Source organism: Phyllostomus hastatus, unplaced genomic scaffold (genome assembly GCF_019186645.2).
Source record: "Phyllostomus hastatus isolate PE091 unplaced genomic scaffold, TTU_PhHast_1.1 phas_contig_283, whole genome shotgun sequence".
Lineage (NCBI taxonomy): Eukaryota > Metazoa > Chordata > Mammalia > Chiroptera > Phyllostomidae > Phyllostomus > Phyllostomus hastatus.
In genome coordinates, this window is record NW_025333833.1 from 10,152,805 (window position 1) to 10,176,014 (window position 23,210).

Genomic DNA, 23,210 nt, shown 5'->3' on the forward strand with positions numbered 1-23,210 from the left:
GTCTCTGAGTGCGTCCCTGGGGGTGCAGGAGGGGACGGGGAGGAGGGTGTCTGTGACCATGGCCCTGCCCCCCAGCCTGGTGACCGCCTCCAGCCGCCAGTGTTCCTTGGCAGGGGACTGTAGTGGTGCTCCTGGAGCCGGTTGCTCTCAGGAGAACCAGAGTCTGAACTAACGCCTTAATTATCCAGCCAGCCTTCCCCGAGGCCCCGTGCTCCATTTTACATTTGGGAAACTCGTGTGAGTGATATTCTGTTCTCGGCCTGTCCTCAGTCAGCCTGGAAACACGGCCCCTGCAGCCTGGGAAGGGGGGGATGGGAGTGGCGGCTCCGGGGGCCGGCGGGTGGGGGGGCGCCCTCCATCTTCCAGAGAGCAAGCGGGTCTCCGGCTGCTGCTCCCCAAGAACGGGGAGTCCTGTGACAGGAAGAAGAGATGGGAGAGGCAGAAGAGACAGTCTCGGAGAGACAGCAGCTCTCCTCCTTCCTCCCTCCCCTCTTCTTTCTCTCTTCTCCTCCCTTTTTTTCGGGTCCAGTGGTGGGAGGGCTCAGGTGTGGCCTCCGGCTCCCTGTCTCTGCTTGGACCCCATGGACCAGCCTGGGGACTCGGGGACCTGCCCTCACCCAAGGCTGAGAGAACACGGGTGTCAGAGTAACTACCCCCCCCCCCCCAAGAGTCATCTCCAACCCAGGGAGGAGGGAGCTCAGATCACCAGGGAGCAGTTACCCCAGAAGAAGGTGAAGGGCGACACTGCGTGGCCCAGAAAATATATATGGAAAGAACTGGGTTGGGGGGATCAGTGTGGACCTGGGAGTGACGTTTTAGGGCTTTTTTTCAGTTACAAGAGACAGAAATTCAACTCAACCTGGCTTAAAGGAAAAGGGCGGGTTTTTGTTCATGGAGCTAGGAAGACTGGGGGTGGACCGAGCGTCAGGTTCCCCTGGACCGAGCGTGCCAGCAATGCCGTGCTCCATTTTTCCTCTCGATTGCTCACCCTTGCTCCTGTTTTCTTTTCTGGTTCTTTTCGAGAATAGACTTTGCCCCTCAATGTTACAAATAGGCTTTGTTGGAGCAATGAAGGGGAGGGAGTTGCCAGGCCTCCTAATCTTAGTGTAATGGAAGACAGAGCTTCTTACTTCCAGTGTCCATATATAAAATCTTAGGGAAGGACTCTGATTGGCCCAGTTGGGGTCACACATTCACCCACCGACCAGTCAGGTTATGAGAATGAACTGCTTTGGCTGGGCCTCCATCACATGTCCAACCCTCTGACCGAAGGTCAGGGGGGTCCTCCTGTGCTGACCCTTACCATCAGAATCACATGACTGAGGTAAGAGGAGCAGGGCCTCTCCAGAGAGAGGGTGCCGACCAGAGGGCAGCCACAGACACCCACTGTGCATTGCAGTGTCACAGGTGTGATGACGGTGGCTCAGCGCTGAGGGGCTCTGGGACCCACGCAGCAGGAGGAAAAACTGGAACGGGGTGATCGGGGCTGCAGGGAGCTCCCCTGGGGCCCTGAGGTGGGGGGTGATCAACCTTCCACATCACAGTGTCGAAACGGGCGTGATGACCTCGATTCTGATCTGGGTCCAAGAGCACGTGACGAGTGTGGTGGCGGCCATACTCACTCCAGGAGGGATGCGTGTCCAGTGAGTGCTGTGGCAGCTGCGGTATGGCAGCTGCCTGGATGGGAGCAGGAATGGGGCCAATGTGAAAATTGGGGCAGGGCCAGCCTTAAAAAATATGCAGATCTAGCCAGGGAAGCCTGCTCTTGCTAGATTTGTCCAGAGAACCAGGGACGCCAACCCTGGCGTGTAAATCCTTGGTCTTATGGTGGCCCTGTCCCTTGGGGGATGAAGCTGCTGTGGCCGTCTCTGTTCCAGTGTAGTCTAGGCAGGGCTGAGTGACAGACTGAAGCTGTGGGTGCCAGGCTGAAGGGGCTGGAGGAGCTGAAGGAGGGCCTTGAAGGAAGGTGGAGAGGATTCTGGGAAAGTAGAGAAAGGCACAGTGTTAGGCTGAGCGTGCAGGTTAAGGGGTCAGCAGGGCTGAGCTCGCTCAGAGGCTGTCGGGGAGAATGTGTCCCTTACCTCTTCCAGCTTTGGTGGCCACTGATACGCCTTGGCTTGTAGCCGCATCCCCTCCGATCTCTGTCTCCTGGTCACATGGCTTTCTTGTGTGTCAGATCTCCCTGTGCTCCTCTCTTATAAGGACACTTATCATTGCATTTAGGCTGACCTGGATAATCCAAGACAGTTTCCCCATTTCAAGATCCTTAATCATATCTGCAAAGTGCCTTTTGCCATATAGGTGACATTCACAGGTGCTGGGACCATTGGGATGTGGCCGTGTTTGGGGTCTGTGGTTTAGGCCACCACAGATGCGACTGTAAAGGAAGTGGGGCGGGACGGCAGGGGCCGAGCACCAGAGTCTGAAGTAGTAGATATGCGTGGCGCCTGGTTGGAGCCCCAGCAAACACCGGTCAGAATCCTCGACGATGCCTTTGGCTGTGCTGGTTTAGCTTCCCCTTTACCTCTCAGTCCTGCCATTCCCGGGAGAGGAGCTGACCAGCAGCACAGAGGGGTGGGAAACTGTGGGTGGCAGAGGCCCTGAGCCTTTCAGTTGTATCATTTTTTCTGCATCTTCAATAAGAAAGCCTCTGACACTGAATAAAAGAGTAGTGGGGAGTGATGGTGTCCGAGCAGGTGCAGGTGAGGAGGGTGGCGGTGGTGGGGACCTCCACTGCCATCCACAGGGTCCTTTGCTGACTGCAGTTCTGAGTTCTTTATTGTTCCATTGTAAGGATTCACAAACTTAAAGAATTCCACGAGGTAAAATTCAGTAAATAAGAAAATATCGTGTTTCCTAGATCTGCCAAAGAAACATTGAAGTTCTCCTACCTAGACAGTCTTTCCAGACACATTGGATTGCTTTTGATTATTTCTGAGGTTCAGCAGGAATAAATTTGAATAGTTAATATGCTGGCCTCTCTCCTCACCACCGCCTCTGCCACTCGCTGGCATCTGTATCATCCTAAGGGGCTGAGAGGAAAGGAACAGATCCAAGGCGTGGCAGTGCGACCGGCAGACACCGGGAAGTGCCTCGAGTGGCTGTGGGCGGTCACGGCGGTTGGGTTTGGGGGGTTGAAGGGTCCTTGGCTGTGAGCTCCTGCAGGACATGCCTGCGTTGCTCTCACGGACCTGTTTCCATGCAGGACACAGGCTGGCGAGCCCTTTAAAGTCTGATGTCCCTTCTGCATGGGTGGGGAGTGGGGGAAGTGCAGGCGGGGGAGAGGAGCAGGGGGTCGTCCCCAGGAGGGAGCAGGGAGCACAGCTCCCACCGAGTCAGGGCAGGACGGGACAGGGACTTGGACGGACCTGCAGCGCCCCTGCGTGCTGTCTGACTGCTCTGGCTGACTCGGTTCCTCCTCCGGACACCCAGGGTGGAACTTGACTTTATTTGTGCTTTATTGAACCGTGTCTCTAGTCCAGACTGGAAGCTACTGTCATAACGCTTGCCCCATAATGGGCACTCAGTCAAAGTTTGCTCGGTGAGTGGATGAAGAAAGCCAGCATCTATCACGGTAGATGTGAGTGTCTGCCACGGGCCAGGCACGTTCTGGGCCTGGAGGGACATCATAAATAAGTGAGATCTACAGCGTGTCAGATGTTGCTAAGCACTGTGGAGAAAACCCAGACAGGAGGGCGGCGAGTGCCAGGGAGGAGCTGCTGTTTACACAGGGCTCCTAGGGAAGGCCTCCCCGAGGAGGTGACTTTTGAGGGAGGGTCCAAAGGAGAGCACACAAGCGCGTCCAGGGTGGGCTGGGGGCACCAGGAGTCCCCCTCACCAACACCGAGACCTTCCGTGCCAGCTTCCTGGGGGCAGAAGGGTCGTGATGAGAGATCCTTTCCTGCGGTTTGGGCTGTCTGCACCCTGCCCTGCTCTTCAGAGGAACGCTGAGCCACAGGGAGCATTAGAGGTCCGAGTGGGGGAGGTGGCCAATCCCACTGCAGGAGTAGGGTGTCCTGCAGGGAGTGGGGTCTGGTGGGGAGGGGGCCCCAGGTGTGATGTGGGACCCAGGGAGCTGGAGTTCCGTGTGGGAAGAGGAGGTGGCGGGAGGGGGAAAGGAGGATTTTGCCCATGAAGAAACCAAAACAGAAAAATTTAAAAGATTTTATTTATTTTCCAGAGAGAGGGGAAGGGAGAAAGACAGGGAGAGGAACATCAATGTGTGGTTGCCTTTTGAACGCCCCCTACTGGGGACCTGGCCCGCAACCAAGGCCTGTGCCCTGGCTGGGAATTAATCCGATGACCCTTCAGTTCACAGGCCGGTGCTCAGTCCACTGAGCCACACCAGCCAGGGCCAAAACAGAAAAATGTAAATGGTCAACCCCAGGCCTAGTGAGTGGCATGGGCGAATGGGTTCAGGATCATAGGAGCCACTGGGCCAGACATCCAGGAGCCTTGGCTCCGTTCAACAGTGCAAGGAGATCGGAGAGGCCAGGGCCTGCTGGCACCCAGCTCCCTGAGGAGCCATGAGCCCCCCTTGGAGGACCCTCCCGAGCAGGGTGAACTTCACAAACGACAGCAGTCCCAGCAGTTCAGCTGGAGAGGCCCTGAGCTGCCTGCCTGGGCTCAAACCCCGGCCCTCCCCGCACTAGCTGGTGACTGCGGGGAGACTGTTATCCCTCCTGCATGAGAGTCCTCATCTGAAAAAGGGGAAAACAACAAGACGGTCCTTGCAGGATGGAGGCGAGGGTTGCACGTGTGTGCAGCGAGGTTACACAGCGCCGGCACTGTGTACACAGCACCTACCCAGGGCGGCCCATGGGTTAAGTGCTCACTTCACCGATAGGTACCTGGAGACACAGCCGGGAAAGGACGCCTTACGTACGGGAGAGCCCTGCACCACAGCACGGTGCTGCTCCCCGAGCGGTAGCTGCCTGGCAGCTGCTGGGGGACAGAGGGATTAGAGCCGCCCTGACAGAAAGCGTCGCCAGTGCGGAGGTGTCGGAACGGAAGGTGATGCATCTCTGAGACTTGGAGCAGAGTTGCGGGCGAGGACGCCCACTCCGTGAGACAACCGGTAACACTACCGTGTGACCCGCAAGTTCGTGTCGTGGATGCAGAGCTGTTTTAGGCGGTTCATTTATCCACTTTCTTTTCGGCCATGGCCCTCCTTTACCTTTGCCTTGGCACCTGCGCCCCACCCCCACCACGTTCACGACCTGACCTCCTCCCTTGCTCCCTGTCGTGCTGTCGTTTAGAAACAGATGTTCATACTGGGAGTCGTTTTTGCCGTCGTCTTACGGAAATGAGGTCATCGTGCGTACATTTTCTGCATCTTGCTCTTCTGGCTTAATCATACCTCCCACGGCCCACTTTTCGGGAACACCTCATTGGCGAACGGAGGCACCTGGTGGGCAGGTGGCCCGGGTGGCCCCCAGCCATCCGCGGTGGGTTCCGTTACACAATCCATGCAGTTGTGAGGGCGTGTGGGTGTTTCTTGTGGGAAGTGGCCTGAGAACCCGAGCTGTTCATACTTTTCTGAGGTCAAGGGTAATGCTTTCAGCACAACCTGCCCACCTGTGAGCCTCACAAAAGCAGGTACAGGCGGGTCTTCTCACCTTTTCATCCCAGTGCCATGCAGGTGCCTGGTCCCTGGTGCCCGGTGGGAGCAGGTGTGTTGAAAATGCTCGGTTACTCTCGGCTTGCTGGCCAGCAGGCGAGCCCTTGGCTCAGGCAGGTGTGTTCTGCGGGCAGACGCACCGAGAATGTCCCGGACGACTGGGAGGTGCCGCCAGGCCTTGCTGGGAGGGGAGATCCGGGCCTGCAGCCCTCTGCCTCCTTTAGATGTCTCCGCCCTGGATTCGGGGCCAGCGCCGCCTCAGCGGCCCTCCCAGGCTCCTCTGCTGTGCTGTTCCTCCCCGGGCCGGGCTCCTGCTGTGTGCTGGGGTTCCTGTGTCCTGGGGCTTGAGGCAGTCTGTGTGTGTGGCGGGGGTTGGGGAGGTTGGCGGGGGGTTGGTGGGGGTTGGAGGGGTGTCTGGCTTCTCCACACCTGTGTCCCCCCTGCCCCCATTCCCAAGTCCTGGTGGCAGTCCCTATTCTTTAGCTCCAGGGGACAAAATAACTGGCAGTTCAGGTATGTTCTAAATATAACCAGTGCAGCAAAGAGGCTCAGCTGGAGGGTTGGGAGAAGTTGTATTCCAGTAAACGACTGTTTTTTTCTGAGTATTCTACCAATAATTGGAGCTGCCCTCTCCTAGGCTTTCTCTTTGCCTTTTTTTTTTTTTTAGCAGCAAATGTAATCGTGTCCCCTCTCCCTCTCCACCTGTGGCTTCCTTGCCCCGCGCCAGGGTCTGAAAGGAGTCTTCACTTGTTCTTGCATGCAGCCCAGCAGCTCGCTGAGCAGAAAGCAGGCTGGGGCAAATCTTGGGGAGCCCTGCTGACAAAGCTGGCGCCCACTCCCCGGTTTCTGGGTTCAGATCCCCCAGGACCAGGTGGGACCTCACATTGCCGTGCTCAGATGTCCCCACTGGGGCACCTTGGGGGTGTTCAACACCCAACTGCCGTGTCTTCCGGGCTCCGTCTGAGCAAACAAAGGCGTGGGCACAGCCCCGACCCTTCTCAGGCGCCCCCCCACCGTCCTGAGCTGCTGCCCCTGTGGAGGCGGCAGGCATCCGTGCTCACTCCCTTACTTTTATCCGTTTCTCATCGTGATATCAAGGGCACTGCCAGGCACCGCGTGTGAGCTCCATGAGCGTGGCCAATGCCGCTCACCCACAGGCAGGGTTGCTGCGAGTCACCAGAAGGGGCCCTGCCTGACCCGCCACTGCTCAGTTTGACACAGATAGAAGGGCACCTGTCTGTCTTGCCCTGGCTTCCCGAGCCGTGGAGATTACCACCTCCCCCTCCCTACACACCGCTGGATGGAGGCCTCTGAGGTAGCCCACCCTGGGCAGGCGGCATTCCCAGACTCTGCCTCTGGGCATTGTGAGTGAGGGTAGCAGGGAGGAGGAGTCCGCCCATCCCCCACCCCCACCCCCAGTGAGGGCTTCTTTTCTGCTGCCCCTTCACGGGGGCGGAGGAAAGGCTGGCGGGCCGCGGGCATTGCTGCAGAAGGGGGTGAGAGAGCCGCTGGCCCAGGGGCCAGTCAGTCCAAAGCAGGTCTGCTCGTCTGCTGAGCGTCAGGCAGGTGAGTGGTGAGGGCTTGATGTGCCCTTTAAGAGGGTGTTGGCTGTCAAAACAAGGCTGAGCTGCCTCTGTCTGCCGCTGGCCGTCTGGATGGCGGGGGCCGTGTCTTCTTCAAGGTGGTGACCCAAGCCGTCTTACCTGCCACAGATTTTGAGGGGACCAGGTGCAGGTAGTCTTCCTTTTGTTTGGAATGAGCAAGCCCTACCCTCCACTCCTGTTCCTCGTCAGGAGCTATTTCTGGAATCTTAACTAAGACCTTGGGCAGCGTGCAGAATGACCTGAGTGGTCGCGTCCTCAACTCTGTGTCTCTGCAAGATGCAGCGGCGGGGTTTGTGGTGACGTCTAGTCTGGTGGGTAGAGGGACACTGGAAAGGGCATTCGGTGAACTCCCATGCAGTGTGTGACCTTGTGCGAGTGTGAAGGAGGGATTTACTTGAGAGTGAAAATAAAATAAGAGCTCTCTCAGGGCGGCCTGGTGGTCCAGTGAACTCATGAACTCGAAGGTTTGACCTTTCACGGCAATTTTTGGGAAAGCCCAGACCACGGCCTCCCTGGAAGGGGGTGGATGTGAACGTCCTGTTTTGCAGGAGAGAGCGAGTGAGTGGGGAATCCAGCCACTGCAGAGCCGTGTGTCGGCTCTGATTTATTCTAAACGAACCAGCACTTCGCAGCGATGTAAAGCAGGCTTCTGCAGACCGCCCTCCCTCCGAAGTACGTACACCCAGCACACTACATAATGTCCTGTAACATTCCCCCATATGTCTCTTCCCCAAATACCAGTCTAATGCATATGCCGGCGATGTTCCCCGCTTACAGCCTTTCCTGCCGCGTCTCGTTTTCTCAGACACTCAGGGAAGCAGCGGGGGGGTCAGCGGGCATTTCGGGCGACACTAGAGTATATTTATTTGGATGCAGTTTCCGGCCAGTCCTTGGAAAGCCTCCGAAAGTGCTGGGTTTGAGCACTGGCTCAGCCACTCACTGACTATTAGAATCTTTGGTGAGTCTCTTATTTTTGTGACCTCAGCTTCCTACCTGCATCGTAGAGGCTTAGCCTGATGAATCCACTCAACAGGTGTCGATGGGACTGGTGCCACACAGTTCTCCAGATTGCGAATGCACTGGAAAAGTTCTTGGAGGAGATTGAAAGTGCTCCTCCAGTGAACACACAAGTGATAAGAAAGCAAAGCAGCTGTATTGCTGGCATGGAGACAGTTTTAGTGGTGTGGATGGAGGCGTAAACCAGCCATAACTTTCCCTTAAGCAAAGCCTAACCCAGAGCAGCGCCTTCACTCTCCAGCGCTCCGAAGGCTGGGAGCGGCCAGGAAGCTGCCAAAGGAGAGTCTGCAGCTAGCAGAGGTCGTTCGTGAGGCTGGAGGGAAGAAGCCGTCCGAGGAACGTACAAGTGCAAGGTGAAGGAGCCGGTGCTGATACCGAGGCTGCAGCACGTTCCCTGGAAGATCTTACTGCTTGAGAAGTGCATTTCATAAGGCCATCGCTGCCACAGGTTGGAATTCCTCTGAGGGATCCGGGCAACTATTGAACACCTTCTAGAAAGGCTACACCATTCTAGATGCCATTAAGAACATTCATGAGCCCTGGCTGGTGTAGCACAGTGGATTGAGCTCGGGCTGTGAACCAAAGGGTCACCAGTTCGATTCCCAGTCAGGGCATATGCCTGGGTTGCAGGCCAGGTCCCTAGTAGGGGCCACATGAGAGGCAACCACACATTGATGTTTCTGTCTCTGTTTCTCCCTCCCTTCCCCTCTGTCTAAAATTAAATAAATAAAATCTTAAAAAAGGAGAACATTCATGATTCATGGGGAGAGGCCAAAATATCACCATGAGCAGGAGTTCAGAAGAAGCTGATTCCGACCCTCATGGGTGACTTTGAGAGCTTCAAGACTTCCGTGGAGGAAGTCACTGCAGACGTGGTGGAAACAACCAGAGAACTGGAATTAGAAGTGGAGCCTGAAGATGTGACCGATCTTCATGATCAAACTTGAACAATGAGGAGTTGCTTCCTCTGGATGAGCAGAGAAAGTGGCTCCTTGAGATGCAAGATCCTCCGGGCCAAGATGCTGTGAAGATGGTTGAAGTGACAACAAAAGACTTAGAATATTCCATAAATTTAGTTAATAAACAGCGACAGCGTCTGAGAGGATCAGCTCCAAGTGTTGAAAGAAATGCACCAGTGGATAAAATGCTGTCCAACAGCAACCAGAGAAATCGTTCGTGAAAGGAAGCGTCCACTGATGCTGCGGACTTCATTGCTGTCTTATCTTAAGGGATGGCCACAGCCACCCCATCCTCCACAGCCACCACCCTGGTCAGTCAGCACCGTCAATGTCAAGGTGAGATGACCCCCCACCAGCAAAACAATTCCAAACTGCTGATGGCTAGCTTTTTTGTTGTTGCAACAAAGTACTTTCAAATTAAGGCGTGCACATGTATTTTTGAGCATTCTTTCGAGGGCAGGCATACCTCGGAGCTGTGGAGGGGAAGCCCCAGAATGTTTTGGTCTCCCGGTGCGCACAGGTTACGCTCACACTGTACTGTAGCCTGGGAAATGTGCGGGAGGGCCGTGTCTCCTCGCAGGGGGGTCACTGGCATCTAACGGAACAGTCAGTGCGGACACCTCACGTACTGTGTCAGACGCCTGTTGTCAGGGACGATTGTTCCCGACTCCCCAGCTACCCAAAGGGTCGCCCGCCCTCTTGAAGCAGAAAGACCTCAGAGGCAGCTCACCAGAGGCCTCGAGTGTGGTTTAGAAGGGAGGCCGCTGGGCATAAGATTTGGAAACGCACATTCAGGAGGGGAGGCTGGGGAGCTGGGGAGGGATGTGCCGGAGGCGATGGGAGAAACCACAGGCAGACTCTTCTGACTGTCGTTTCTCTGCGGCTGACCCAGCCCCTCGGCTGTACTGGCACCGTCACCCTGGGGCCTCCTCGGGAATCCCGCTGTGAGTTCACTGGAGAGGGCGGGAGAGACCGAAAGGGTATAAATACCTCGCCCCTTACAGGCCCGCAAAGCCCCCGGGGTCTCATTTTCCCCGGGGGAGCACGCCATCGCTGCATTTCCAAGACAAGGTGGGCAGTGCAGGTGGTGGTGTCTTGTCGCCTTCTTTGATGCCCCTTGTTCCCGGAGCTGCACGAGGGACAGGAGACAGACAGACCCACGTGCATTTCAGGTTGCATCCAGCAGGTTTGGAGGTCCTGTCTGCACCTCGGCTGGGGCTGGGGCCTGTAAGGAAACCTGTGATGCCTCCGCTGCTCTCCAGGCACAGTCTCGCTGGGAAGCGAAGAGATACATACGTGAAAACCAATATAACTAAAACAAAAAGTGAAACAAATTCCCTTTTTGAAAACTTGCCAAAATGTGTGTGTGAGCTGTCTGTGCTGCAATACTTGAGAGGAGAGAGACAGGATGGGAAAGGAAGGAAGGGAGGGGAGGAGGGAGGAAGGAAGGAAGGGAGGGAGGGAGGGAATCCAAGTTTGGAAGCAGTGGGAACACCATTGTGACCATGTCTTGGGTCACTTCCCTGGCAGCAGACCCTGAAATAAAGACTGGTTTGCAAGTGATTTATTGAGGAAGCACTTCTGGGAGAAACCAGGAAGGGACTGGGGGAGCAGGACTGGGTAGGGGAAGCACCAAGCAAGGGCAACGGCCCAGTGTCAGCCTGGTCCCCGAGGGAGTGCCAGCACATAAATGACATGGCTGATTCTGTCCAGCCTCTAGGCAAGGGACTTGGGCTTTGATAGTCCAGGGGGCATGGGGACGTAGCCTGCAGGTTCCTCTGGCTCTCTGCATGGGCGTGGCAGGGCTCTCAACAAGGTCGCAGGCACCAGCACCCAGAACGGTGGGCTGCGCGCAGAAGTGGTGAGAGGGACCCAGGCAAAGAGCCAGCGGCGCCCACTATGAGTGGAGGGCTGGGGCCAGGGCTCGGCTGTCTTCACTGCCAGAGTTGGACGTCCCGACTGGGTCCTCGGTTCGGTGGACAGCCTCGCAGGCTCCCGAGTAGGTGGTTGGCGCAAGGAGAGCAGGAAGATTTACCCGGTAGAGGCCCTCAGGGAGGTGGGAGTGGCAGAGACTACAGGCCAGGCAGGCACCTCCCTTTAGGGCCCTTGCGCTGGCTGTCCCCAGTGCCTAGAATGTTCTTCCCCAAGGATGTGGCCCGCTCCTAGATCCTGCCCCGAGCCTTCCCTGCACCCCACGTTCCTAACCCCCCTTCTCCTGCTCTGTGTTGTCCCTTCCCCACAGCGCTCCTCCTCTCCCAGTGCACTGTCCAGCCTCCAGTGCGTTCTACCTGCCGATGGTTGTCCCTCCTCCCCGGGAAACGGGAGCTCCGTGCGGGCAGGGATCTCGGCTCGCTCACCCATTCCTCCTGAGTGGCCCGCAGTGCCTGGCCCGTTGCGGGCACCCGGGACATGTGTCCTGTAATGAACTGCTGTGGGCCAGAGGCAGGAAGGGGGCGGCCGGGAAAGGAGCCAGGCAGGAAGGCCTGGACCTCAGACGTTCTGTGGGAGAGGCAGCGGGGATGGGCGGGGCCGACCCAGCGGCTGGGTGGAAGGAGGGCGCAGGAAAGGTGGTGATTAGGACAAGGAAAGGGAGCACAGCGCTGTGCCCTTGCTGAGTAGCTCTGCCCGGGGACAGAGTTCCAGGCGGAGCAGCATGTTGGAGGAGCACGCAGTACAGTGAGGCTCCGGGGGGCAGGTTTCAACCCCTGAGCGGGCAGTGGGGTGTGCAGAGATTCGGATCTACGTGGGTCGGAGTCTGAGGCCTGTGCCGGGGCAGCAGGGTGCCACAGAGGTTGTGGGTGGGAGGCTCCCCGCCTGCGGCCTTCTTCCTGCTGACAGGGCCGCTGGGGTGAGGAGGGCTCCCCAGGCCTTCCCTCTGCACAGAGCCCTTGGCGGACGTTCACCAGCCAGGCCCCCACTCTCTCTGAGGGGCCTGGGGGGCTTCATTCGCTCCTGGCGCGGTGGGGGGCAGCAGCAAGCATGCACTGTGGGGAGGCAGGGCCATTTAATGGTGCATGTGTGAGCGAGGAGGAGGATGGGGGCCGCCCCGAGTGGGATGGGGCCCCCGCCTTTAGAGCTCCCTGGGGCTCAGAAGCACCTGGGGAGTTCCGAGGAGCTGGAGGGGCGCACCATTTCTTGTCGGTCTGCTGAAAAGTTAGCAAGGGGAGGCGTGGGCTGCAGTGGGCCGTCTCCCTTCCTGCCCCAAGCCTAGGGACACATGATCTGGGCAGCAGTAGGGCGGGGGGGCGCCTCGGGTGGGAGTTCAAGAAGCTGCACTTGCCTGGGTGGGTAACAGCCACCGGGGTTCTCGATTTCACAACTGGAAGGACCAGCTGGGAGGCCGGCCTCTCCTAGCATGTGCTCCTCTTTCCATGACGTCGGCCTGGGTCTGTGATGAATGGGGTGGCCTTCTGCCTAACACGTCCCGTCAGCTCTTTTTGAGGCTGCCGTGGTCGTGGGGGAGGGCGGTGTGCCAGCTGGGTCCTGGGTGCTCGTCTTCTTCCTGCCTCCCCTTGTCCCCGGAGAGCTGTCATTCCAAAGAACGTCGTGGAAGTGTCTTCTGCCTTCGGGGACCCCGTTGCTCCTGGGGATCAAGGCAGACCCTGAGCGAAGTGTGGAATCTGTCCGAGGTTCTGGCCTGGCGCCTGAGGCAGAGTGCCTGCCGCTTCTGGAACTCGCCTTTGAATCGGACTGGCTCTGTCTCACCTCTCCTTTTAGACTTTCTCCCATCTTGGGCCTCAGGAATTTTTTTCTCCGTTTGTACCAGGGCCACAGGACATTTATTTCTCTTGTGCACTGCAATCTCGACAAACACTAGGAAGCTGACCCTTTCAAAGGGGTATTGAACTTGCAGCTGTAGGAAAATTAATAAAAAGAAGTCAAAGTTCAAAGCTTCCAGATGAACTTGATTTGGGTTAATAATTAATTTTATGCATTAGTTGGAAGGGAAGATATCAGAGTAAATAGGTGACTACTTAAAAGATTGTCTTATAAGGGACGTGCAAGGTATGGTGGCTTTTATATTTCAGTTATTTTCAAGTGCAACAAATGCAGTTCTGTTCTAGAGCCATGACAGATACGCCAACTTATTTGTTCATTACTCCATTTTCCTGGGGAAGAAAACGCTTCATTTCTCAGGCAGTGCAGAACAGCCTGACCAGCGCTTTAGCTAGACAGCTGTGTGAAGTGCTTGGCAGACAGAAAGTGCGTCACAGCGCGACTAGAATAACCAGAAGGAAGAGACGTAGGTGACACAGGAAAACTGCTTCCGCGGAGAATCGGCGGCACAAAATTTTATTGTGGATGAGATTTCTAAAAAATTATTCAAGACATCTAAACACATGTACATTAGAAATAGTAAAAGCAGCTGAACACCAAAATCAGCCTGTAATTAGAATATCAGTTTGGGCAAGAAAAAGGCTGTTCGGTCGGGCGGCGGAAGCCGTTCAGACACCCTTACTGAGCTTTCAGGAAAGGCCGCTCATCAAACTTTACGTCTGACACCCCCACTCTCTTGTCTCGTGGGGACAGAGGAAGGCGGGCGAGAGTGGGGACAGGCCCACGGAGGGGACGGCAGTGCCGCGACCACAGTCAGCATTGATACAGGTGGCTGTGCAACCAATCTTGAAAAACAATTTTCTATAAAGAAAGCAAAAAAAAAAAAAAAGATGTTTTAGGGGGTTTCAATTTACACTGAACTTGTTTCCAGCTTTCCAAGGAGGGGAATGAAACACCCCGCGGGCAGCCTGTGCTGAGCGGCCCGGGTTTAGGAGTCGGCACGCTGGGTCCCGCGTTTGTGGGAGGGGCCCTCTGACTCCCTCCCCGTGGGGCCCTGGCGGAGCGGCGAGGACGCGCGGAGCGCCCAGCACGCTAGGTTCTTTTTAAATTTCCGCCGGGATTTGTGCGGATGCCGATTGATCAAGGTAATGAAATGACTCTGCCCCGAAGAAGCGTCATCAGGCGCATGCTGTGGGAGAGAGAGGCTTTATTCGTCTCCGCGACGATGCCCCTGGCTCAGGCTGGGACACCCGCACTTCATCACGCAAAAAGCAAGTACGCCGGTGAACCGTTGCGTGTCAACATTTCAGAGCTAACTTGGCTCCAAGGTGTTTCTGTCTTGGAAATTTCCACTAATTCAAGCCTTGCACAGAATGCGATGTGGGGGTTGAAAACTGGAGACGCTATCTGGCTCGCTCCCAAGTCTTTTAAGGGCGGCGTTCCCCAGTCTCTGGTGCCGGGTCTGCTGGTTGGAAGGGCCCCCCGAGAAAACCACGCCTGCTGCGGCACCAGCCTTGCTCTGACTGGCGGTCCACCTGCCCCGCCCCCTCGGAGCGGGCGGGGGGGACTCTCGACAAACACACATTAAGGCACCTGGGACTTGTGAGCTCAAAAGGCCATGTGACAGCACTTTTCTCAGAGTGTGTTGAATGAAAGTGAGTTTGTTGAATGAAAATTACCCTGTGCTTCCAACACATGGGCTTCAGAGATGAGGCCCTCGCCCTGGCCGGGTGGCGCAGCTGGTTGGAGCATCATCCGGTGCATAAAGATGTTGCGAGTTCGATCCCTGGTCAGGGCACATACCTAGGTTGCAGGTCCAATCTCCCCATCAGGGTGAGAGGTAATGGGAGGCAACCGATCAACATTTTTCTCTCTCTCTTCCCCACCCCCTTCTTCTCTCTCTAAAAATCAATGAACATATCCTCGAGTGAGGATTAAAAAAGAAGATGGGGACCTCACTTGACATTCAGGAGGTACTTCCTTTGCAGCTGGTGCCAGCAGAAAACGTGACACCTGAAAGCACCAACAACTTCCAGGTTTGTGGGGCCAGGCCAGACCAGCCACACTGCCCAGCAGAACTGCAGAGACCCCGAGCCCCGCCCCGCCGCCATCCTTGGCCGAGAAGATGCCCGAGTGCACCCTGAAACTAACATCGTTTGACTAGTACCAGCAGTCCTAGTGGGAAATTTCAACTCTAAATTAATTCAGGTTTGCCCCCCAAAGCCTGCAATAACCTAAAAGAAACTGTTTTAACTCAGTAGAGTCTAAATAGCTTGAAACAAAAGGTTGAAATTCCCCGCACTACCCAAGGGATTAGGGTCAATAATAAAAGCAAATTTTAAAATGAAAATGAGTCAGCAAGGCAGTAGGCGTATTTTGTACCAACCTTTGTGTCTGTCCATGTAGCAAGCGCTAAAGATAAAAGACATAAAAGGACCACCAGAGTGAAAAGGAAAACACCACAAAGTAGTTAAGCCCAAACAAAGCTTAACAAAGTGGCAGTTACAAAGTGGACTTCACCCCGGACTCTGAGCTTCCCCGCCGCCAGAACGAAAGGAGAAGCACAAATAGTCCCAGGCGTCACTATTTTATAAGGTGAAAGCAAACAGTTGTTCCAGAGAAGGTTTCCAAACACCAAAGATGGAGGGACCAGAAGGTGCCGAGGGATGTAGCAGATGAATCACGAAACTACGGCGTTTGTTGATTCATTCAGCGAACATCTCCAGAGCGTGCACAGTCCGATTCCGTGCCAGGTGCAGGGGATGCAACAGCGGGTAAGGCTCTGCCCTGCCCTCGCAGAGCTCGGAGCCGCGCTGGGTTCCAGGGGCCTGTGTCCTGCAGGCTCCTTAGTGCTGGCCGGGGGCACGCGCCCGACAAGCAGTTCCAGCACAAGCGGCTTTATTGGGGGTCGAAGGCTTGTTGGTTGGCTTTGTAGCTCATCAATGGTCTTGTTTGGTATTTAGGCTTTGATAGGAGTCTCTATAAAAATGAAAAGGGATTCAGCCACTGGTTCCTTACATACTGATGAGCACTCATCTGTGCCAGCTGCTGTGGGGAGACACTGGCATGAATACCAGAGGTAGTCCAGGCTTTCTGGAGCCTCACATACAGTGAAGGGAACGCCCCCGGGCGAGTGAATCAGGGTGGAACACGACAGCACAATTACAGGGCTGCGGAGGGAGATCTCTGGGGAGGTCTGCCTTCCGCAGCGGGAGTGGAGGAGGGTCTGCCAGGAGGAGAAGTTTGAGCTGACTCCCGAAGGATCAGGGACAAACACAAGAATGGCTAACGCTTGGTGCTCACTTTCTTTCTTTTTAATAATTTTAATTATTGTTCAAGTACAATTTTCTATCTTTTACTCCCATCCCAGCCCACCCACCCAGCCCTCCCCACCTCCCTCCCATTTCCACCCTCCCCTAGTTTTTGTCCACATGTCCTTTATACTTGTTCCTGTAAACCCTTCCCCTTCTCCCCTGAAATTCCCCTAAAATTCCCTCCCCTCTCTGGAGCTGTCCCCTGCGCTTTGTGTACATGCTGTGCGTCACGCTAACTTACTCCAATCCTCACAATAGCTCCGTGAAGGAGGAACTGTGACGACCCCCATCTTAAAGATACGGAAACTGAGGCACAGGGGAGTTAGTTCGCAGTGTGCCTGGGCCGCCTTGCAGGTAAGCGATGTTGGCCCATGGAGCCCTCTCATTCTTTGGGGAACCTCTCCTGAGATCCCTGATGAGGCTGGGTTTCCTGGCTGCGTGCTCTAATGGCACTGTATGCTTTTCCTTCTCAGAACTTACCGTGTTCTGTATTTATTTATACGCTTATCTGCACAATCATTTATTTAATGTTTGCTTCTCCCTGCAGACCATAGTCTCCGCTGGGGCAGCAACTGTGTGTGCATGTTCTCACTATTTAATCCCCAGAGCAAGAGTTTGGCACACACAAGGCACTCAACAAATATTCGTTGAGTGAGCGGAGCCAAGAGAGGGGCCGCGCTGAGTGAAGACTGCGTGGTAGAAGCGTAAGGTGGCAGGGCGGTGGGGTTCGGAGATACCTGGGACAGATCTGCAAATCAGGCCATCTCCATGGCTGCCTCTTTGTTGTCGTACGTGTTAAACCTCTGCCAGGGTTGCCCACCCAGGAAGGTAAGCGGTTTAGTTTTCTGGGTGGAGACAAGGAACAGGGAAAGAGGTGGACAGTGACAATTTGCATTCCATCTCGGGTCTCTTTTCCTCCTTCCTCCTCCAGGAGGCAGGCAGAGAGGACCTCGGGCTGGAGGGTGGCTCCTGACTCGCCTTCCTCTGTTCCTTCCTTTCCTAACCTTTCAGGAGTGTGCCTCACAGCTCGGGGCAGCAGGCAGTGGGGTGTGCTTCCTGCCCCTGGCTTCTCTCTCGCTGGCTGCAGCTGTGGCGCTGGTAGGACCAGGCTCAGCTCCTGTCCTGTGACACCATGTCACTCTTCCTTCGCATCCTGAGCTTCCGCTGCTTCCTGGTTTCTATTTCCAGGGGAGGATGGCGGCTGAGTCTATATTTGGTGGGGTGTTCTGCTTTTCTTTGGCACATTTGACTCAGTAAGGCTGCATTAATTAGACCAAGTTCAAGAGCCTGGAAACCAGCAAGTGGAGTTTCCTGGCCTTTGCTACTTCTGTAGCCCGGAGGCTGCCAGGGATGATGCGGCTGCTCGGGGCCCAGCGCCGCCTGCCATTTGCATGATGGGAGCTTAGCTTCTCCCAGGAAGAATCGGCTAAAGAAATCATACACTGTGTAGTTCTTCTGCCTTGCATTTCCTCATTAGTCTTCTGAGTCAAATTAATTTATTTGTTCCATGAGTGCCTCCTAGGGACACGAGTCTATGGGAAGCTCTAAAAAGGAAGTAACTAGGGGTTATATCAAAACCAGGGACATTTGTGGCCAAGGTTGCTGAGCGGACATAGGGACTGACTATTCCGAGAGTGCTCAGGATGGGCTTTGCAGGGGGATGGAGTTGCAGTTGGATACTAGGATGGGTAGGATTTCGATTGAGGTAGATTTGGGGGTGGGGTTCTAGAACGGAATTCCAGGTGGAGGTGTTATGTGAGCCAAGGTCAGAAGAAGGTCACATTTGGGGCCTGGCAAGAGGATCGGTGTTATTGGAGCAAAGATGTCACGTGACGGTAGTGGAGGGAGAAAGACGGGTTTAGGGGTGAGGGCTGGGCACAGGGAGTGGGAGCACTTTTTGGGGGTGATGTGGGGTGCCACAGAAGGTATTATAGCAGGGGCATAATAAGATAAAACTTGGATTTTCGGAAGCCACTTGTAAAAGAAGTATCTCCTGGAAGATACATTAAAGGAAGGAGAAAGTGCAAACGAGGAGACCAGTTCCGTTCACGTCGGTGATACCAGCCAACACAATACTTCCTCTGTCCCGGGCATTGATCGTTCTCTCCATTTCATATGAATTCGCCATTTAGCTTCAAATCCTCTGTTTGGTACTGTTATCTCTGTGTTACAGGCAAGAAGATGCATGCACAAGGAGGTTCAGGGACTTGTCCAAGGTCATATGGCCAGTGACCTGTGGGACCCGTGTTTGACTCCGTCTGGCCCCAGTGTTCCATACTCTTAATACTACATGATACTTGTTCCCCACCGTGTGTGAGGAACTGCCAGCGACAGACAAATGTCAACAAAGTACACGTTTTATCCTTCATCACTTATTTAAGAATTATTTTGATAGACGATAATTAAGTTTTTAGAAATCGAGATGGAACTGACATATAATGGTAAGTTTGTGTACAGTGTGCTGGTTTGATGTGTGTCCCTTGCAGTGTGGTTCCTACAGTAGCAGCAGCCAACCCTTCCTCACGTCTCCTGTTTGTCGTTGCTTGTTTTGTGTTAGGGACAGTTAGGATTTAGTCTCTTAGCAACTTTGAAGCTTATAATACGTTATCATTGACTATAATCACTATTCTGTGCATGCGATCTCCAGAATTTACTTATCTGCTAGTTGTAAGTTTATATCCTGATGCAACATCCCTTTCGTTTCTCTGTCCCCAGCCCCTGGCAACCACGATTCTTCTCTCTGTTTTTATAAGTTCAGTTTTTTTTAGATTCCACATGTAAGTAATGTAATACAGTGTTTGTCCTTCTCTGTATGAATGATCTCAGCATAATACCTTCAAGGTCTGTCCATGTTGTCACAAATGGCAGGATTCCCTTCTTTCTCAAGGCTGGATTATATTCCAGTGTGTGTGTGTGTGTGTATGTGTGTGTGTATTTATCTATGCATCTGTCGACCCACACTTAGGTGTATTGGCTACTGTAAATAATGCTGCAGTGAGCCTGGGAGTGTAATATCTTTCAAGATAGTGATTGTCTTTGGATAAATAACCTAGAAGCGGATTTTCTGGGTCACATGTTAGTTCTATTTTTAATTTCTTGAGGAACCTTCATACTGCCTGCCACAGTGGCTGCACCAATTTCCATTCCCACCAACAGTGCACAAGGAATCCCTTTTCTCTACACCCTCACCAACACTTGTTATTTCTTGTCCTTTTGATAATATCCATTCTAACAGGTGTGCGGTGATATCTTATTGTGGCCTTGATTTGCGTTTCCCTGATCATTAGCGATGTTCAACACCTTTTCAGATACCTGTTGGCAATTTATGTGTCTCCTTTGGAAAAATGCCTTTCCTGACCCTCTGCCCATCTTAAAATCAGATTGTCTTTTTCCTATTACTCTGTGTGCATTCTTTTTATATTCTGGATTTTAACCCCTTACCAGGCATAGGATTTGCAAATACCTTCTCCCATTCTGTAGGTTGCCTTTTCATTGTGTTGGTGGTTTCCTTTGCCATGCAGAAGGTTTTTAGTTTGCTTCTGTTGGCTCCTTTCTGGATCAAAGATACATGATGGGACGAGGGGTGGGGCAGAAAGGAAACAGCAGAAATGGAGCCGCTGGGAAGGCTGGGAAAGTGTGTGCGGGTACAGTGCCTTCAGAGAGCTACGACTCCGCATGAGCCTGACCACCGCGCTCAACACAGTCTGTGGGGAGATACACTCCTTTTAGGGTCGTCAGTCTGATTTTATTTCAGGACTCAGCTGGGAAGTTAGTTTTGCATTTGAGGAAATTTTGTTTTTTTAGACTCTCTCTGTGGCAGAAACTGGCAGGTGCTCACTACACCCATTTCCTCTTCTTCCTGGGCATGCCATTTCCCTGCATTTCTCCGTCTCCCTCGCAGTTGGGTGTGGCCACGTGACTGAGCTCCAGCCAGTGGTTTATGGGCAAAAGTGACGTGTGGCACCTCCATGCCTGGCCCATAAACCCCCTGCGTTGTCATCCAGGCTCCTTCTCCTCTTTGCCTGCTGGCCCCACGTGGAGAGCGGCACCGTCTCATAGAATTTTCTACGATGATGAAATGTTCTGCGTCTCTGTTGTCCAATATGGTAGCCACGTCCTCATCGAGCACGTGAAAGGTAGCCAGTGTGCCTGAGAAACTGAATTTCGAATTTTATTTGATTTGAATGAGTTTAGATAGCCACACTGGATGGCACGGCTTTAATTGGGAGGCTTCTGGTCCGTGAGTAGCTGGATGGAGCAGCGTTCTGGTCTACCCCTATTGCATGGCGACACGGATGAAAAATACATATTTACTGTGTTAAGATGCTGAAATCCAGTATCTGTTTCACAAAGTGAGGGGTACCTGCTGACTGACCTACACTGAAAGCTCATAGTATGCATCTTCAGCTGGGCAACGGTATGGCTGAACAAACCCAATATCTAGTATCAAACCCAGTTATGGAGTATCGTTCTTAGGAGGGCACTTGAACCTTCTTCACCTCTCTCGAGCTCCCAGTCTCGCCCCACCCTATTTTATTGGGAGGTCGGGGGGAGGGAAGCCACGGAGCCAGCACTCCCTCCTTTTCAGGACCAAGTCGCAGCAGCTGCTCAGGGTTTCTGACTTCCCCTACGTTCGCTCTCCCTGTGGGCTTGGGCAGGTCACATTGCTCTCCGGTCACTGGCTTCCTGACCTTCAAAATAGTGGTTTCTGAGTTTGCTTGTCTTTCTAAACTGCATCTTCAAATATCTGCCCTCTCCTGTACCCTCCGTTTCTTCCCCTTTGAAGGGAGGACGCTCAATCCCTGTGCTCCTGGCTCAAGACCCCCGCTCAGGCCCTTCCACGTTCAGTTCCGTGCCTGTGTCTCCAGCCTTTGCAGTCTCTCCTGGTTTTCTGCCTCTTTACCAGTGGTCATGTGCATACCTGCTGTCACTATTGCCTCACGCCTCCCTCACATTCAGCCTCTCCCGCCCAGCCTCTTCTCCAACTTGTCTGCTGAGATGGCTTTTAGGATTGGCCCTCGACGCAGCTTCAAGAGGGTGGGCTCTGGGTACAGGACGAGTCTCTCCTGCCTGGGCAAAGAGAGACACATCTGCCCCCACCGCATCTGTAAGTTCTGGGTGCTTACCTCCCTCATCCCAGGGTGTCAGGAGAATTAGAAGTCTGTAAATTGCCTTGAGGTCCTTGGGGAGAACTAGCAAGTGTACAGAACAAAAATCATTTCAAATCAAAGCTGTTGGAAAAAAATACAAATAATTTCCTATAAAGCCGTTGGAATTGACTCACAGCCTCAACCACTGGGCTTTGATTATGAGCATCTCAGATGAAATATCACATTTCAGCAAGACAGGCGTGGCCGGTGTTAGGCTGTTTGTTGTAATAAAAAGCTTCATTTGCACTTGTGCCTGTGTCTCATGGCACGGGGCTGGAGTGTGGGGGCGGCAAACGTGAGGCTATTCAGGCAGCCCCTAGAAGCCTGTCCTGAGCTGGCGATGGGAAGATCGTCCTGGTGTTGCATAGTCAAAGCCTGACTTCTTGGCGCCATGAGCTCCCAGCTCTTCCGTTACTCGGCAACACCGTCCCTTTCACACCCCTTTACCACCATCCCTTCTCCTGTCTCCTAAGGCGGGAACTTCTGTTGTTTGCTCACCTGCCTCTTCCTTCAGTTTTGTTTGCCTTTGTCTCCTCCTCTCCTTTCCCCCCTTCCTCCCCTTCTCCATCTCCCTCTCTTCTCTAGTACTCTCCTTTCCGTTCCTCCCCTTCCTTGCTTTTATTCCTCATGAATTCCTCATTGTTCCTCAAACAGTTTAATCATCTAGCACACCGACCAGACTGGAGATAAGGGAGTGCGCGGGGTAAACAAGGCCCCTGCCCTCGTGTAATTTGCAGACTGTGGTGGTTGACAAACAATGATACGAGGAATTCTGACAAGGAGTTACTTGTTCATTTCCGCGCATATGCATGCATGAATTAACTAATTAACGAATTGCTTCACGCAACAAATAATTACGGAGAGCTTACACTGAACCAGGCAGTGTTCTAGGCATTTGGGGGTAGATCAGTGAACAAGTCTAGTGGGCTCTGATGGGTCAAAGGCAGACTTTTCAGAGATTGCAAAGTAGGAGGCTTTGTCTCATCTAAAGCATCAGGAGAGACCCCCCACAGAAGGGATGCTTTGAGTGAACCTTGCAAGGAGAGAAGAAATTAGGTTGGCAGGAGGGGCCGGGGGAATGGTTTACCAGCTGCTAGAGGGAGCGGCTCATGTGGAGGACAGAATGAAGCTCGTTCAGTGTGGCTGGTGCGAGGTGCACATGGCGTGCGAGGTCAGAGTGGCAAAAATGAGTCCTGAGAGCCAGGTAGGGGCCGTCTTCGCCATGGCGGTGAGTTTGGAGTTCGTTCTAGGGTGTTTGAAGGACAGCGAAGGGAATAGGGATGGTTCAGGTCGGAGCTGCTCAGTAGAACTTTCTGTGATGGTGGAAATTCTACTCTGGCCTATATGGTAGCAACTAGCCAGCGACGATTGCACACTTGAAATGTGACCAGCGTGACTGAGAAGCTGAGTTTAAATGTTGTTTAATTTAAATAGCCACACGTGGTTAGAGGCTCCCATATTGGACAGTGCTAATCTCTGCTCTTCAGTCTCTAGAAATCGAATTCTCCGGCACAGCACCCCCGCCCCCCGCCCCCAGGGGCCCTTCTGCTCCTCTCCCACCTTCTTAACCGTGGGGCCTGTTGTCCAGTCGGGTCTCCTGGGTAACTGGGAGCAGCTTTCTACCAGTGTTTACACGTGTCCCCTTCCTCCTCAGTGAGCCTTCGAACACTCCAGTGCGGGGAGGGGGCTGCTCTTGGCTTTTGTTTGCACTCCACGGCAGGCCGCGCAGTCTGTGCTCACTGAGTAATTCGTGTGTCATCGACTGACTC

General features: G+C 54.0%; 1 protein-coding gene and 1 long non-coding RNA gene across 2 annotated transcripts in view; one reads left to right on the forward strand and one right to left on the reverse strand.

Annotated features, from left to right (window-relative positions):
- Positions 1 to 8,936: 8,936 nt before the first annotated feature.
- Positions 8,937 to 15,459, reverse strand: LOC123818321. The gene is made up of 3 exons (XR_006785607.1): positions 15,364 to 15,459; positions 11,489 to 13,053; positions 8,937 to 10,473 (listed from the first exon to the last, which is right to left on the reverse strand). It is a non-coding gene; the product is annotated as an uncharacterized LOC123818321 (long non-coding RNA).
- Positions 15,460 to 15,654: 195 nt separating this feature from the next.
- The window catches only part of CACNA1E (calcium voltage-gated channel subunit alpha1 E), a 365,845-nt gene continuing 358,289 nt past the window's right edge, over positions 15,655 to 23,210 (forward strand). The window contains exons 1-2 of the mRNA XM_045838379.1: positions 15,655 to 15,751; positions 16,550 to 16,645. The gene's annotated coding sequence lies outside the window, so the exon portion shown is untranslated. The remainder of the gene's footprint in view (positions 15,752 to 16,549; positions 16,646 to 23,210) is intronic.